At 40.6% G+C, this 16526-nt stretch overlaps 1 protein-coding gene across 21 annotated transcripts in view; it reads right to left on the bottom strand.

Moving 5' to 3' along the window:
* The window catches only part of SUGCT (succinyl-CoA:glutarate-CoA transferase), a 749104-nt gene that overhangs the window by 190298 nt on the left and 542280 nt on the right, over positions 1-16526 (bottom strand). The gene's annotated exons all lie outside the window — the stretch shown is intronic.

Raw genomic sequence — 16526 nt, 5'->3', positions numbered from 1 at the left:
TTTGTTTTCTCAGTTAAGACAACAATGTAGTCAATCATGTGTTCATTTTTTGCCTCAATGTAGAACTGAGTCTAGTGCTCAATGATCTCGTCCCAGGCCCTGGCTCTTGGCATAAGTGTCTTCTCATTTTCTTCACATGGTGTCTGGTCTTTTTCTTATCTTAACTTTATTGCTCTGTTTCACATGTGTTTTATTACAAACTGCCTCGAATCCTTTTAGGAAATAGAAAATATGTAAATATTGATCCATCTGTTGATCCACCAACAGTTGCTGAGAATCCATTAAGTGGTAGGTCCTGGGAGTGGTGGGGAGTAAGATCCCTGCCATTACAATGCAAATTTTACTTGCTAATAGACAATTAAAGTGTGTAGTGATCAAGGGCCCAATATCCTCACTATGTGTCTGAATTAATGGGATGCCATATGTAAGATAAGAAACTCCAGTGTTTCCTGGAAAGTCATAGTTTAGTTTTTTTCACCAAAAAGTTAGTCTTAAAAAACAAATTAGTCAGAGATTTCCTGTGGTTTTTTCATCTAACTGAAACTCAGAATCAGAAGTAGGAGTCCATTACCAGGAATTAGTATCAGAAACTGTTCTTGTTAAATCAAAACAAACCACGTTCTCTCTCAGAGAACTGTGACTTCAAGGAGACAGGACATCCCAGAGGGTAAATGGTCACCTGACCAATGACCAGTTGAAGTATCTGTGCTTTTTGTATTTTTCCGCAGAGAGAAGCGACAAGAAAAGAGAAAGCAGCAGCCCCTATGCCTGCTGAGAAGGGGAGAGACAGAGAGAAAGAGATGAACACTGCTAAGACCACTACTAGCTGGCACTGCGCCAGCCACTCGCTGGCCGTCACCTCCTTTCAGACTTGAGTAAGCTGTGAAGGGCACTGAAGCTCAGAGAAGCCATTTTCAAAAGTCCCAAAGAAGCGGTGGAGCCAAGATTCCAGCTCATCTACCTCTTGCTACAATAGATCATGAAAGCCCAGCTAGGTGAAGGGCCAAGGTCCAGCGTCATGGAAATGTACCCAATAAGCTTATGAAGTGGTATGACCCCCAATTTTCACACACTGCTTCAGAAGCAGTTTACTATTTTAGTTAGCTAAAAGTTTCAATAGCCCTATAAAAAATTCATAGAAAACTCTGCTGGATTGCTTTCTGTGTTTGGACCCCAAGCAAGCTGACCTCAGAACAAATCACTTACATAGCACTATGGGTAGATTCATTTCAGATGGCAAATGTTACTTGAGAGTACAGAGGTTGCTTATGATTTATACAGTGTATAAATAACTTTATCAGATTGAAGAATGTCACCTCAATGTGTCACATGGCCATTTTCTTGACCAAAAATGGGGGGATACCTCACCTCAAAGGGGCACATTGCAAAGACGTGGTAAGAAAACTGAAGTAGGAATGTGGTAATTCAGCTTAGGGAAGAAATACATATGTATTGAAGATTAGACAGAAATGTATTATACTCCTTCACGCATTCAGGAGTTAGTTACTGATTGCCTCTATGTTCCAACTAAGAGAAAAATCTCTTTTAAACACACATGATGTTAAATAGTGTACCAGTCAGCCATCTTTTTTGGATGTGTCCATGAGGTAGCTTTACCAACCCATACATATTTTCTGGTAAAGCGTTTCTAAACCTGATGATTTATTTATTTACACTCCATCTCCTTCCAAGAAATCTAAATTTTTAAGAATAAAATTTGTAAAAGATAATATTTGGTCATTCTCCTTCAAAAACTGCCTTTGGGCAAGATTTATATTATAATATAATTTAATAGGAATTCTTCACTTATTCCCTGTAACTTTTCTAATTCCTGGCAACATTCAAATACAGGAGACTCAGCAGATGAGAATTTTGCTAAAATACATCCTTTTCCAATAGAAGGAAAAGTATTTACTGCATTATTTGTCTGAATGGATACAGTCAAATAAATGCAGACTTCCACATGTGAGCTTTTTGGAACTAGAACCCAAGCATCTTCTGGGAACACCTACTTCTCTCTATCTTCATCGGCATGATAGAGCAAAAGTTTCACAAAGTGTACAAGACTATTAAAATGCACATGATTCTGCATGTTATGATTTTCATAACTTCTTTCCTCTCTGAGCCAATAAACTTCAAAATGTTGACTTTCTAAGAAAAAGGATTAAGTTATCTGTTTGTTTGGGTTTTTTTTTTTTTTTGAGGAAGATTATCCCTGAGCTAACATCTGCTGCCAATCCTCCTCTTTTTGCTGAGGAAGACTGGCCCTGAGCTAACATCCGTGCCCCTCTTCCTCTACTTTATATGTGGGACGCCTGCCACAGCATGGGTTGCCAAGCAGTCCGGGCCACGAAGCAGAGTGTGCAAACTTAACTACTGTGCCACCGGGCCAGCCCCTAAATTATCTGTTTTGACCAGTTTCCTGAACGACGGCTGTCAAGAAGGACCTTTCAGGAATTTGCTTTAGGTCCTTGAGGAGGCTTTAACAACACTAAGAGGATTTTTGGTTGTTTTGTTTTGCTTTGTGGAAACCTAATCACTGCCAGTTTAAGTAAGGCTAACACAAAAACGCCTCAGCAACAGACGCTAGCTGTGTCTGCACTCAGCTGCTAGGAATCTCACACGTTCGGTCCAGACTTGTGCATTGTTCTCACGCCTGTGCCCATGCGTTCTGGCAGGTTGAAAACAGCATGAAGACTTGGATTTGATTTTTCCTTAGCTTTCTATCTGTTTTGTTCATTGGATGAAGGAATCAAAGAATAAGTCACGAAGTCTTGCCCAGCATTCATTGACTGCCAATCCAGGAAGGAGCAGCTCTGTGTGATTAGTCTCTGAGAGTGACATCCTGTGCACAGTTGTCTCCTCTAATGCTGCTTGCCGAAATGGAGCCACCACCAAGGTTTATGTACAAAGAAAAGGGTCAGCCCCTCAATCTGACTTAGTTTCCTCCTGAAGTTAATTCCTCTTAAGGAGAAACTCTTGCCTTGGCAGGAGGATTGCACATAGCCTGCATTCCAGACTCATCAGCTGCCCAAGTGGTGAAAATACTGTGCATGGGGTGGTAGGGAACAGAACACTTTCTGGCCCTTTGCCACCACCCAGCCCGAGATCTTCAGAACATCTGTACTCCAACTGATCAAATCCAGACAGCGCCCCCTCTGAATCCACCTCTAAAAGGTCCAGTTTGGAGGACCACAAGCATCTTAAGAAAATGCAGATTGAGGGCCACTATATCTAGAGTAAACAATGTGGTTTTAGAATGCTCCTTCCACCTTCTGTCTGTGTCGATGTCATTCCAAAACAACCAGTGAAGAAGTGAAAAATACATTTTCACACAACTGGTTTGACTGTTTTTTGGAATTGACTATATTTGGTCTAAAACTGACTGTTTTCTCATTGAATGAGCCAACATTCCTAAGGAGCATTTAAATGAGCTATATCGTCACAGCCTGGGAATGGCTGAGCACTGCACCAAGGTCTATTTTCACTTGATTATATGTGTATTTATTATACAAAAATAGAGCAAAAATATGACTCTGCCAAGAGACTCTCCTACATTATAGTATATCAGGGAGCAAGGTCTCTTTAAATTGAAGAGCTGCACACTTGTTTTCACAGCTGTCAGCCTTTTTTATGTTTAATATTTTTTACCCCAATTGGTGTTACTCATTGCACTTATTATTTAGGAGAATCTACTGGTAGCAAAATGTGCTTGTTGAAAACCCAAAAAGAGGAAGTCCTCTACTCTGTCAATTTATGGTGGATGGAATCATTCAGATAAAACTAAAACCGGCTGGGAAAATGGTCCCAACACAGGCCAGCTCTCTTTGTATTTACGGGATAGTTAGGTTTTCTTGGTCATAGTCTTCTACAAGACCTGCCTTCGTCCGGGACCAGAATATAAATCCCTCGTGAAAGGGAGGTCTTGAAATCCCTCCAATCCTAGAAGTCTCACTGGGAATCACATTTTCTACCCGAGCTATGTAAAACAAAATTTCAGAACCTACCATCCTTTCAGATGGTACACATATGCATACACAGGGACAGAAGAAACTTTATCCCCATTATAGCAACTGCCAACCAGAAGACATACTTCAGAGGCAACGAACGCCCAGGTTATAGGAATAGAATGAAGCCACTTAAGAAAATAGTCAATTACGGAATGTTCTGTGCATAAGTATGTCCGTTAATTAAGAAATGAACCGAAATTACTAATGGATTTCATAATGGCCGCCAACCAGCTGCCAGTTGGCTGTAGCTTGGTGACAGATGGTAGTGACTGATCTGGACTAGATTTGACCTAGAGATAGTCCATCATTTATTAAATTGCAGCCCCAAATAAAATGCCACGCATTGCGGCATTTCACCATTATGTCTCACAGTGCAATGAACTGATAGCATTCCTTATCTGCCACCCCTGTTGCAGACAGCAAACTAGTCAAAGAGCTTAAATATATCACTCAGTAAAGAAAGTCCATAATGCCTTTCAGGAGATGAAAACAAAACAATGTAACTTGAATGAGTATCCTTTGAATGAGGCATCGGACAAACAGGAGCTCTGTTTTGTGCTAATCTGGCTTGTTACCGCCCAGCACCAAGATTCACCCTTCACCTTTTTTTAATCAAGGGGTTCTCATTTACACAGCAACTGACAGGTAGTGGCTGTTTGGGTTCTATTTAATCCATCAACACATCCTCAGAGTGAGGAGAGCTGCTACAGACTGGCTCCAGAACCTGCCTACTTCGGGCTCTTGCATAAACAAGTCACCGGAGCGGAGCGTGCACATCGAAAGCCCCAATTACTGTCACCAGACTCGTCGTTTGAGTATTTGAGAAATTAACCTTAGCTGTGCTTTCGCAAGCTCAGGTCCTTAAAGACCAGAAAAAAAAAAAAAAAACAAAACTCCTACTGTAACAGATCCAGGGAGAACCTAGAAAGACAGAGGGAAAATATAGGTCTGGTTTGAAGTCTTTTATGTAACATATGGTAGAGCTTCCTTCATGCTGTCAAAACGCTATGCAGCTTCTTGTCCTATTTCAAAGATGATGTGTAAAAGATGTGTTTACTACAAGATGCAGACATTCAAGAAGCAAAACTATGACATAGGTAAGTGGTATTTGGTCAATGAAGGTTATTGTTTTACTTATTTCAAAGAGGCAGAATAATGCTATTAGCAAAATTCATATTTACCACGTTACATTCATCTTTTAATTTTTGTTTTTTTTAAACTTGTTGTTTTAGCTGGAAGGAGCCTGAGTAATGCTGTAGTCTCTGCTTCTCACACATGCCCGCTGAAAGGCCTCAAATAGAAGAGGGGAGGAGGAGGCTTCCTCAGAGACTTGGAGGGAAAGCCTACAGAGGCCTCACCATGGATAAAATTTCTTTGTAATCTCAGGCTTTGTCCTAAAACTGTATTCAAATTTCCCATTTGACTCCCCAGCATATCCATTTTTCTATGGATTAAAAAACTGATGTTTAACATTGCTCCATTACATAAAATTAATTCTTCAAGAAGATGTGACATTTTTATCCAATAGCTTTGTGAATCCTTGCCACATCCCCTTGTGCTCTGGATATTTCTGTGCCAAGCCAAACTTTAACCAACAGATCTAACCCTGATGGTTCAGTTGATAGAGAATACTCAGGCCAAGAACGTTTGTGACTCAACCAAGTCACGTGACTCTAAAATCACCTGAGATGAAGTGACTCGCTCGGGGTCACACAGACCAGTGGAGAGACTAGAATCCGAATTTATGATTGTCACTGCAGAATTGCATGTGCCTTGTGTGATAACCAAGTGCTGCCTAGGTTGTTTCCTCTGGGCTTGCCGTGTCCTCATACTAGCACTCGGTGCCCTTCTATTTCCTGCAGCTGTATTTCCTCTTGCCTCATCTTGCCCATCAGGTTCTCTTCTTTATCGCTATTCTCCCTCTCTGTTCACCCAGTTCTCAACCTCCTTCTGTGTGTCAGTTTTCTGCTGTGCGCTTAGGTATCTCTTTGCCTGACCCAGTTTTCAGCTTTGCTCTTCTTGAGTTGGCGCCTGTAGAGGTCCCACACATCCTAAGGCCCCCTGACATGTGGCCCTTCAGGGCTGGCTACAGCTGGCTATGTTGCCAAAGGGATCAAAGTGGGAAGAACAAGTGGAATGAAAGGCTCCTGAGGGAGATCAGAGTAGGAATGGAGAAACTGACCTAATGCAAACACCAGGCAGCTAGAGCGCAGGAGAGTTAAATAATAACAATAAATAAGAGATGAACTAAAAAGTCTGGAACAGAATGAGAAATAGATAGGAATATAGAGGACTAAAGAACAGGGAAGAAAAAGAACGGACAGTTCAGAAAGAATAGCATGAGCAAATGCCCACATGCCAGGGGGCAGAGTATAGTCATCGTCCTAAAGGAAGCGCAGCCTGGCACAGGTAAAGCGGGAGGGGGTGAGGAGGGAAAGATGAGCTTAAGGAGGCTGGCAAGTGCCAGAGCATGTGTGGCTTCGTAAGCTATGTTAGGGGGCCTGGACTTTATCCTACGGACAATGAAGAGATACTAAAACGTTTAAACACGCAATAACCTGATGAAATTTGCATTTTAGGATTGCTGCCTAGGAAATCTCCAGGTCAACCTTGATAACTGAAGGAACTATATTCAATCACCTTTTCAAAGTGGTGTCCTTTCATATCTGTGAGTTTTTTTTTTTAATTTTATATTATATAGTCTTTGGGAAGAAAGACTATTAAGTATTTTTGTAGTCTCTAATACAAAAACTTCTTCCCAGAGTTTGTGGCAATAGTGTGGACACTGGCTCGGACACAAGTATGCAGAATCCATTTCAATAAGCATTATTTAAAATACTCAAAGCTCTTTCACGGAAAAAAATACCACTGCAGAATCACTTAAAAATGTTTACATATATACCTAAATCTGCAAACTGCTGAGAGCAATTTTAAATGGAAGGTCAAAAGCTGTTTCTCTCCCTTTTTATTGGACTATTATTAACCAGTCAGAAAGCCTAGCAGGTCATTTATCAGAGAAAAAAAAAGGTATAAATGCTTGACGGATGAAGGCTATAGCCATAACGTTATGACTTTATTTGAATCACATTATACGGACAGAGCTTGCCGATCCATCCATCGGCCTCAAGTTACTGCCTGTTACCTATGGTAACAGTCAGATATTTTCCTCATTACTTAATAATACCAGATCTCAAATAAGCATCACAGCATGAAAAACAGATGTTAAAATGTGACACTCAAGGTCAGGTTACACTGAATACTTGCTAATTTTTAAGTGCCTGGTTACTTCTCAAGAATTGGTTCTGAAATTTTTCACAGGATTTTGTTGGATTTAGGTGCAGGGGTTAGAGTAAATATGCACATGGTCACAAATAGGAGCTTGACTTGTTATTAATAAAAGTAGCAATAAAACAGGGTGAAACTAGTTTTTATACTAGAGTGTTCATTACTTTGCATGAAATAGAATTTTACACAAATGCAAATCAAGGGCACAGTTTACGTTTTTATTTCAATAATTTTCATTTGTATTCTCCCCTTAATACGTCAAATAATCTTTTAAATCATTAAAGGCATGAGTTTCATTTTAAATAGAAAATAACTTTTCATTATTGTGTTACTACAGATTATATACGTTCTTAAAACTGAAATATATGAATAAAAAGAAAACAAAATTCTCATTATGACACCACCCTCAATAACCACCTCTAACATAACTTTAGTTTTGGCTTTTTTTCCTCTATATATTCATATCTATATATCTATAGACATTTTCTTGGATAAATAGAACCAAAATATGCAGTGAAGATCTTCCCATGCTGACTAAGCTTCATCTACAGCATCATTTTTAATAACTGAAGACATTGTCCTGATATTGCAATGCTATAATTTATTTAATCACTGATTTCTGAGCACTTAAATTATTCCAGTGTTTTGATTTTATAAATATTATTGCAATGAACAAATATATAGCTTAATATTTCTATATACTCTTGATCATTTCCTCAGCATAAATTCCAAGAAGTAGAATTTGTGGGTCAAAAGGATGCATATTTAAAAAACTTCAGTACATAACCACTAAATTGAATCGAGAAAGATTACGTTAAGTTACACCTCCACTAGAGGTGAGTACATGATATTTTTCTGTCACGTTGTTTTTTCCAGTTTTCTACCATCTTTCTTGATCCCAAGAGGCACATTTCCCCTTACCCCCAGACACATTTTAACATCTTTAAAATCAAGTCACATTTTATAGTCAATAGCATAGCATCCCATGGTTTAACTGGTGGTTTGTTCTTTTTCCCTTTCTTAGTGATACTTATAACACAGTGTTGCATCATATAATCAGTCTTAAATGCCATAAAATATGGCATTTGTCTTTATATGTGTGCTGTGTTTACTGGATAGACAGTAGATTTTAGTTTTTCTACAGTCTAAAAGTCTATTCTTTAGCCATTGTGGTCATGATTTCTCTAATTTTATGTAATAAATACTCACTTCTGTTTCCTCCTATTATTATATTTTACATTAGAATCTTTAATACACTTGAAATTACTTTTTCACAAATAAATTAGCCAATTACCCTAATAATATTTATTGAATAATTCTTTTTTGCTCACGTATCATATTTGAAGCTTATTCTATTTAAACATCAGTAATCTCTATATATTCAATGTCTTAAACACACAAGTAGTTAATGGATTTTCATTCGCTGATTAATTAAGTTTTCAGAAACAACTTTTAGACTTTGGGCTAAGTTAAGGTTGTGAAGTCACGGTTTAGGGCTTCTGAAAGGATTCTAGCTTCAGGGGTGAAATGCCAATCAGCCATTTTGGCTCCCTGACTAACCACTGCTTCAGTCAGATGATATAAAATAGGACCCAGCAAATTAAAAACTAGTGCTCCTCATTGCTGGGGACCATTCTTCCAGCCAGCTGGAATCAGGGAGGAGGGATTACGGCGCAGGGCTGGCAAGTCTCTGCTTTCAGTACTCTACAAAATGCCACAGGAATTTACTGAGAGCCCACCAGGGCAATATGCTAACGTCAGGAACACATCCCCCACCCACCTCAGCAATTGAGTTCACAAGTTCATCTTTGCAAATGCCCACAGCCAGTCAGCACACTCAAGTAACAGTGGATGAGCAGCTATTCCATGCCTATCACTGAAGGGCAGATGGGTACGAAAACGTTTCTGCCCTCAGAGAACCAGCCAGCGGGGAAAAAAGACGTCAATAAAATTGCTATAAAATACAATTCTTAGTTTATTCATGTATACCGGGAGAGCAATAGGAGAACAAAGAAGTAAACAATGGTCCAAGAGGAAGGGAGGAGGACAGAAAAACTACAAGGAAGAGGTATCTGGAGGGAACATGAAGATGCAGAGTGGAGATATGTGTCTGGGAACATCTCCACCTGCATATGGGCTGTGTACCAACAGCGTGTTTGGTTGAAGAAACTGCAAGCAGACCTGTGGGCTTGGGCATTGAAACGACAGTGAGAATGTCAAATGACGAGTCTGGGGAAACTGGAAAAGAATCAGATAGAAAATACAATGAGGAGGTGGAATTAGAACTTGGCAGTCGATTGAGTACGGAGAGGTGGGGACAGAGAGAAGTTGGGGCGTGCTATCCATTCAGTAGTTTGCATGCTTCAGAACATGCCTGTGCCCCTTCAGTGAAATAGAAAATACAGGAGGAGGGGCAAAGATGAACTCAGCTTTTGACATATTGAGTTTGAGCTGCTGTGGGTGGACACATCCTAGTGGACAGTCCCAGCTCACAGGTGGATATATACAAATCTGGAGCTCAGGGACAACCAATCACATCCCACTGTAAATTACTTTAGTACATTTGATTTCCTAGTAAGAGCATTCTCACTGGGGAATGAGAGTTGAGCTTCTTTGCTTGTTTGCTTGTTTTGTGGGAAATAAAGAGAGTTCATGGATGGTGCATGCCATAGGGTGACATTCCTTTCATTTTGCAGTCAGACACTGGGTTCTTAACAGGCAGGAGAGGAGATGCCAGGAAACAGGAGAAGGGGCTTCAGGAAGGCAGCAAAAGCCAGTCAGATGTTCTTGGCAATTGTGCAGAGTAGATCACAGTGGCAAAATTTCCCCGTCTCACCTCCCACATCAACACCTCTCTTGTGTTTGCTGCAGTGGCCATAAATCGTTCATTCTTTGCCACACAGATGCAATGAATACTCAAGGATGACCTGTCTGTACTAGGTTGGTTGGTTTTAAAAACAAAAGAGAGATTTGATTTTTAAAAAATACTGTTTCAGTAGAATTAAAAGTGTGATTTTCACAATCCAAGCCATACTTTTGCAATCCTTTTTTTCCAAACAATCTTAACGCCCGGTAGGTAGAAGGAGGAGACATCTTCACAACTAACTCGGTGTACAGATCTGTGATTCGTATCCTGATTTCTGGAATGTGATATAACTCCAGAGTGAATGTGATTTTTCTACCATTAAATCAGGGTCAGAGTATCACTATTCAGGGTGGGAGTTTAGACTGATAAATTGCTTTCATGAAAGGAGGAAGGATGGATGGGAGCTGGGCGAGACTTAAGGATTTCATATACATAGTATTTTTGTGTATTGTCCTTTACGGTTTGACTTGTAAAAATTCAGAGTCTCTGGCTTCCTCCAGGGTGTTACAATCGGCTTTAAACATGTCCAGAGTTAAATTTGCTTCTGAGAACAAGTGTTCGTGTTAATGTGACTTAATTGATAACAGCCAATGCGAACCCTATTATTTAAGTCCTATGCATTACTAAATAGTTTCATTAAATGATGGAGAAGAACTTTAAAAAGAAAAACAAAGAAACCCTACATGAGCACATGGTTTTCATTTGGGAGTAAGGGCTGGAGAGACGCTGTGCTCTGAGGTCGACTTCATGGCTTCAGGCAAAACTGGGAGATTAAACAGAAACTACAGCAGAACCTTAGCTCTCAGTGTTTAGAGACTTAACTCGGTACACGACAAATCTCGGGAAACCTTTTGACATTTTTTTTTAGGAGAGGAGAGAGTGAGTAGTTGTGTTTCTTTTGTTTTTTGTTTGGTTCTGTTTTCAATAATTAATGTTAGCTAAATAATATCACCATGGAAAGTGACAAAGTTTAAAATATTTATTTAATAATGTTGGATACTTTTCTACACGACAAAAGGGAAGTAGATGCCAAATGATGTCCCCTGATGTGGTCAAAATGCCTTTTTTCCCAAAGGAGGAAGAGAATATGAAGAAAAATGTAAAGCATGATGCAAGGGGGTAGCGTGGGGATAGGGTTGCAGAATGTGGGGGCTGGAGTTTGAAGGAGTAATTGTTTGAAAGACTAATTCAAACAATTCTACATACAACTGACACTTCCCAGACAAATACACAGATTGACCACTGCTAGATGCCTAGGTCCAGAGTAGGATTTACACGTGCTACTGGATATTAAAATAGAATTACTTCCACCTTTGTTTCAGTTAAGGCCCAAAGGTTAAACACACAATGACAGGTGGCCATGGGAGGTTTCTCATACCTACAGGGTCAGAGGCTGGACCTGAGCAAATGCTAACAGCCAGGCACAGAGAGGCACTGTCTGAGCCGAGGGACCTGCAGTCCCTTTTCTGGATTTTCAGGATTTTCTGAGGGGGAGACTCTCAGAGCAATCCATGAAAGCATATCACGAGAGGGACAGCTTTGAGCAGTCTCCAAGCCCAGAGAGGTCAACCCCTAACACCATCAGGGGAGGCTTTTTCTGCCCTGCTCTCCTTGAGTCCCTCTCCTGGCAGCTAGTTGGAGTGAGGGGAGAGGGACAAACGACAGATGAGAAAATGGAACAGAAGCCAACTGTGCGCCCCTCTTCTGATTGAAGTGAGCCAGCGCTGGGGGCCATATAGGAGCTTTCATTCTAAAATAAGTGTAGAGATTTTATTATGCCACTGTAACTGACATATGAATTATATTTTAGATGAATCTGGTGACAGAAGGGTGATGTGGGAGACGTTTTATTATTGGATCACTGAAGAAGTTATGGGATCATCCCAAGACCCGGCAGCAGGAAAACCTAAGTGTTTAAAAGAATGTGTATAAAGTGTATGTAGAATAAAGTGTATAAAGAATCAAAGAAAGTGCATAAAGAATAAAGGTGTGGCCGCGTCCTCTGAAATCTGCTCCTAAGTTTAACTCTAAGAAGATGTGAGGCCTTCGTCTACACCAAGGGCTCCACAGGGTACCTGTCATGCCAGGTCAGGGACTCCACCCTTCTCTGAGGCACACTGAGAAGCTGAATGTGGAAATGTTTGAGTCAACATCCTCTTTCGTAAGGATAGTATATAACTAGTAGTTCTAATAAATATAAGAGAAGAAACAAATGTACTTCCGTTTTATATGGCCAGCATTTCTTTACAAGTAAGAGATGCGCACTCCAACCAAGTTTTATGTGATCCTAAACTCTCTTTTCTCTAAAGAGGCAAATGGTAACTTCCTTTCTACACTGCATTATGCTATGGAAGGTTTGCAGAACATCCCACAAGAAATTATGGGGAAAAAAATCAACTTGCTTATCCTATATAATGTACATACACTGCTTTCCAGCTCTGCCTGATGAAACACAATATGCTTTATTTGGCTAGAAAATACAGCTGATCTGTTCTTATAAAATTACTTGTGGCTAGAAGGAGGTAGGTGATTTTATCCTTTATTTTTTTACTTTTTTGGTAAAGAAGATTGGCCCTGAGCTAACATCTGTGGCAATCTTCCCCTATTTTGTATGTGGGATGCTGCCACAGCATGGCTTGATGAGAAGTATGTAGGTCCGTGCCCAGGATCCGAACCCGCAAACCCCAGGAAGCTGAAGTGCAGCATGAACTTAACCACTACACCACAGGGCCGGTCCCAAGATAGGTGATATGTTTGAACAGACCTCACTAACCTCCTTCTCTGTTAGTATTCCCTCTCTAACAAATAGCATATCCTAGAAGTTACAAGATGGTTGTCTAGAAATCAGTATAAAATCATTTGAATAGTCAATCATTGATTCATCATTTGAAGTCCCTATTTGCCAAGCAAAGAAGCTATAGTTTATATAATTGTTATGGACTGAATGTCTGTGCCTCCCCCAAGATTCATATGTTGAGGTCCCAACCCCCAATGTGGTTTTATTAGGAGGTGAAGTCTTTGGGAGGTAATTAGAGCCCTCATGAAGGTGATTGGTGCCCTCATAAAAAGAGACACAAGAGAGTTTGCTCTTCTCTCTGCTTTCTGCCACGTGAAGATACAATGAGAAGATAGCAATCTGCAAGCCAAGAAGTGGGCCTCACTAGACACCGGATCTGCCAGCACCTTGATCTTGGACTTCTAGCCTCCAGAACTGTGAGAAATAAATGTCTGTTATTTAAACCATTCAGTCTGTGGTGTTTTTGTTATAGCAGCCTGAACTGACTAAGACAATATTGTAAAGGACAACAAAGTCAAAGTCAGTTTCAAGTGCCAGTTCCTCCCCTTCTGACTGGGCCACCTGGTCAGTCAGGCAGGCTTGTTGAGCCTCAGTTTCCTCATCTTCCATGTGGGCCTCACTTACGGGGCCACAGCAAGGACTGAATGAGAGCAAGGATACAAAGCCCCAGCCATTGGTGAGGCCAGTGTAGGCTAAGTGTAGGCCAGGAATCCTGTTCTTCCATGTCAAGGTTGAGCCACTCCAGGGAAAGCAAAGCCAGGAGACTGGATATTGTGCTCAAAGAGTTTACAAGCTTACAATCTAGTTGGGGACACACGGACACACTTTAACAAGGATTCAAACATTCAAATAGAAGCAGAATTCACAAAAGACTATGTATTCAAGTGTGTGACTCAAAGAGTTAGTCCTAGGCTTCCACAGGAGGCAGTGAAGCCCGTGAGTAGCAGTGTCCAGGTTTCAAAAGGATGGGGGCCTGGAGCTCGGTAAGGGGGACTGACTATGAAAAGGGAATAGGCACGGGAGAGGTTAACACAAATGTTGCAATCCAGTGGGTCAATTATAAGATTTCACAACAAAATCCTGATTTCCAGCTTCTCTTCTAAACACAGGGGCTGAGTCTGAGTTGTCCCCATAGAGGAAGTCTGCCACGCTCTCTAAGTCACCACAGTGTCTCCATTCTGCATTTCTTACGCCCTTTGGCCTTTGCTTACCAGGGTTCCCTGACTGGCTCTAGTAGGTGTTTGAATTGCTAATCTTTGATTTAGAGTTTTCACTGACCTTGTTAAAAAGGGATCCTGAGCTAAGTGAACATCAGCCTACTTGGCACCACAGATTGCTTCCTATTCCTCTCTTTACCCCGTCCCACTGGCAAGAACTCATCTTCCAACCCCTTCCGGGCTGCATTCCACACTCTGAACACGGAGAAATTACAGGCAAACCTCAAATTTATTTTAGATGACATCTTTTCAAATAAAAACTTCTAAAGGAAATTTTCTTAAATTAAGATCCCAGTGAAAAAAATAATCAAACAATAATAACACCTCTACTGAGCACTGAGACTGATCTTTCACTAAGCTGATGGTTATTTACCAGGTTTCTCCACTCAGATGGAATGATCTAGCTTTAGCACCATTTTTTTTTTTTTTTCCTGGACTAGCTCTTAATGTGAACAGAAAGTTTTTCTCATCTCTTTTTCCTTAGGCATGATTTTAGAAATCTCTCTCTCTCTCATACATACATGCACACACAAAACCCCAGATACCTGACAACATCCCTTTTATCAAGGTCTAGAGGAATGAGGATTGAGGAGAAATGAGGTGGAGGAAAATCTCCAGAGATAAGGACTCTAGAGTAAAACATTAAAAGGCTTACCCCTCTCAGCACCCCTTACTCATCTATAAAGCAGAGGCTGGGACTGGATCTGTATTCTTTCCATAAACTCTGAGATGGACCACAAATAATTTGTTCCTAAGCCCTGTAGAATAAAAATTTACAAATGGCTCATTTCTATGTAAATAAAAGCAAATCCAAGGTTATATTTGCAGTGATGTATTTCTGTCTTGCATGCTACCACACTTTCTGGAATGAGAAAGAAGTGGCTCATCTTATAGCTACATGCAGAGGATGTTTTATCACCCAGGGAGAGGTGGCAGTTACAGTGAGGAGCGAAACTTTGAGGAGAGGGACATTATCTAAAAATTATTTCTCAGAAAGTTTGCTAAATGTGGTATAGTGCACACACAACTCTGTCACTTCTTCAAGAAAATTTCATTAAAGATCTATATTACTTCCAATGCCTATGGGAGTAAGATTCTTGTTACTTTTGTCTGAGAATGACTTCAAGGAAATCTGTAGTATGATACAATCCAGTGGTTCTCAAAGTTGTTCCCTCTACCTATGACTAGCTTCAGCACAACCTGGGAACTTATTAGAATAAATCTTTGAGACCCACCCCAGATCTGTGTCAGAAATTCTGGGAGTGGGGCCCAGCACTATGTATTTTAAGTAGTGGTCCAAGTGATTCTGATGCACCCTGAAATTTGAGAACTACTATAAACCTGTAGTGAGTAGCCATTACTGAGAAACCATCTGTAGCAGAGGCTGTTGGCACCCACCCATTCAGATCCCATTGACCAGCCAGTACACCCATCCTTTGGCTGCTTTGAGTAACACGGCTGAGGGTTCACTCCTGTGACCTTCTCCAGTGAATTATCCTTGACTGACAGAATGAGGAGAGATGCTTTTGGAAGCCACCCACCCACCACTCACCCAACCCCAGGGCAGTCAGTGACTGGCTGACATAAGGCAGTGAAGCTTGGACTCCTAGAAGATCAGGACAGCCCTGCCTTGTGAGCCCTGTGTGTCAGGCCAACGCTGGACTTTATCTAAGACCACATCCTTGAGGACTCTTCCACCTTCCCTCTCTCGCTCTCCTCACTCTCTTACAGGTTTTCCTTAAACAGTACTCCATCATTAAATCAGTGCACCTAAATCCCTTTTTCTCGTTCTGCTTCTAGGGAACCAGATGGAGATATTAGTAATAGTTATAATGATTATAAATGATTGCAAAGCTTTTCTTAAAGCAATGATGGCTGAGAGTAGTTACTGTTTGGTGAGGAAAGAAGGTCTCAAAGATGAGAATACCCACAGGAGTCTTCTCAAAAGTGTACCAGCCAAAAAAAAAAAACCCAAAACGCTCATATGTGGAAGATAAAGAAACACATGGATAAAGAGAACTGATTAGTGGTTACCAGAGGGGATGTGGGTGGGGGGTGGGGGCAAAAGGGGTAAAGGGGCACCCCCCCAAAAAACTGTATGTCAGACTGTGTGTTTCAGCACAGTAAAAATAAAGGTTGAAACTGATGGACCAGATGATTGCTACTGAGCATTTAAGTTGTAAGATGTGTATGTCATGACAATCCCTGGTGGTGAATGAGAGAAACATATTGTACAGTTTTATTTGTATTCAACTATACGAAGAGAAAGGACAAGAGGTCCTAAGAAGGGCAAATATTCACGTTCACTATCATAAAGCAAGTCATTCAACAAATATTTATTGAGTCCATAT

Source organism: Equus przewalskii, chromosome 4 (genome assembly GCF_037783145.1).
Source record: "Equus przewalskii isolate Varuska chromosome 4, EquPr2, whole genome shotgun sequence".
NCBI classification, from domain to species: domain Eukaryota; kingdom Metazoa; phylum Chordata; class Mammalia; order Perissodactyla; family Equidae; genus Equus; species Equus przewalskii.
The sequence above is the reverse complement of the archived record's forward strand: the minus strand, read 5'-3'. Positions and strand labels throughout refer to the sequence as shown.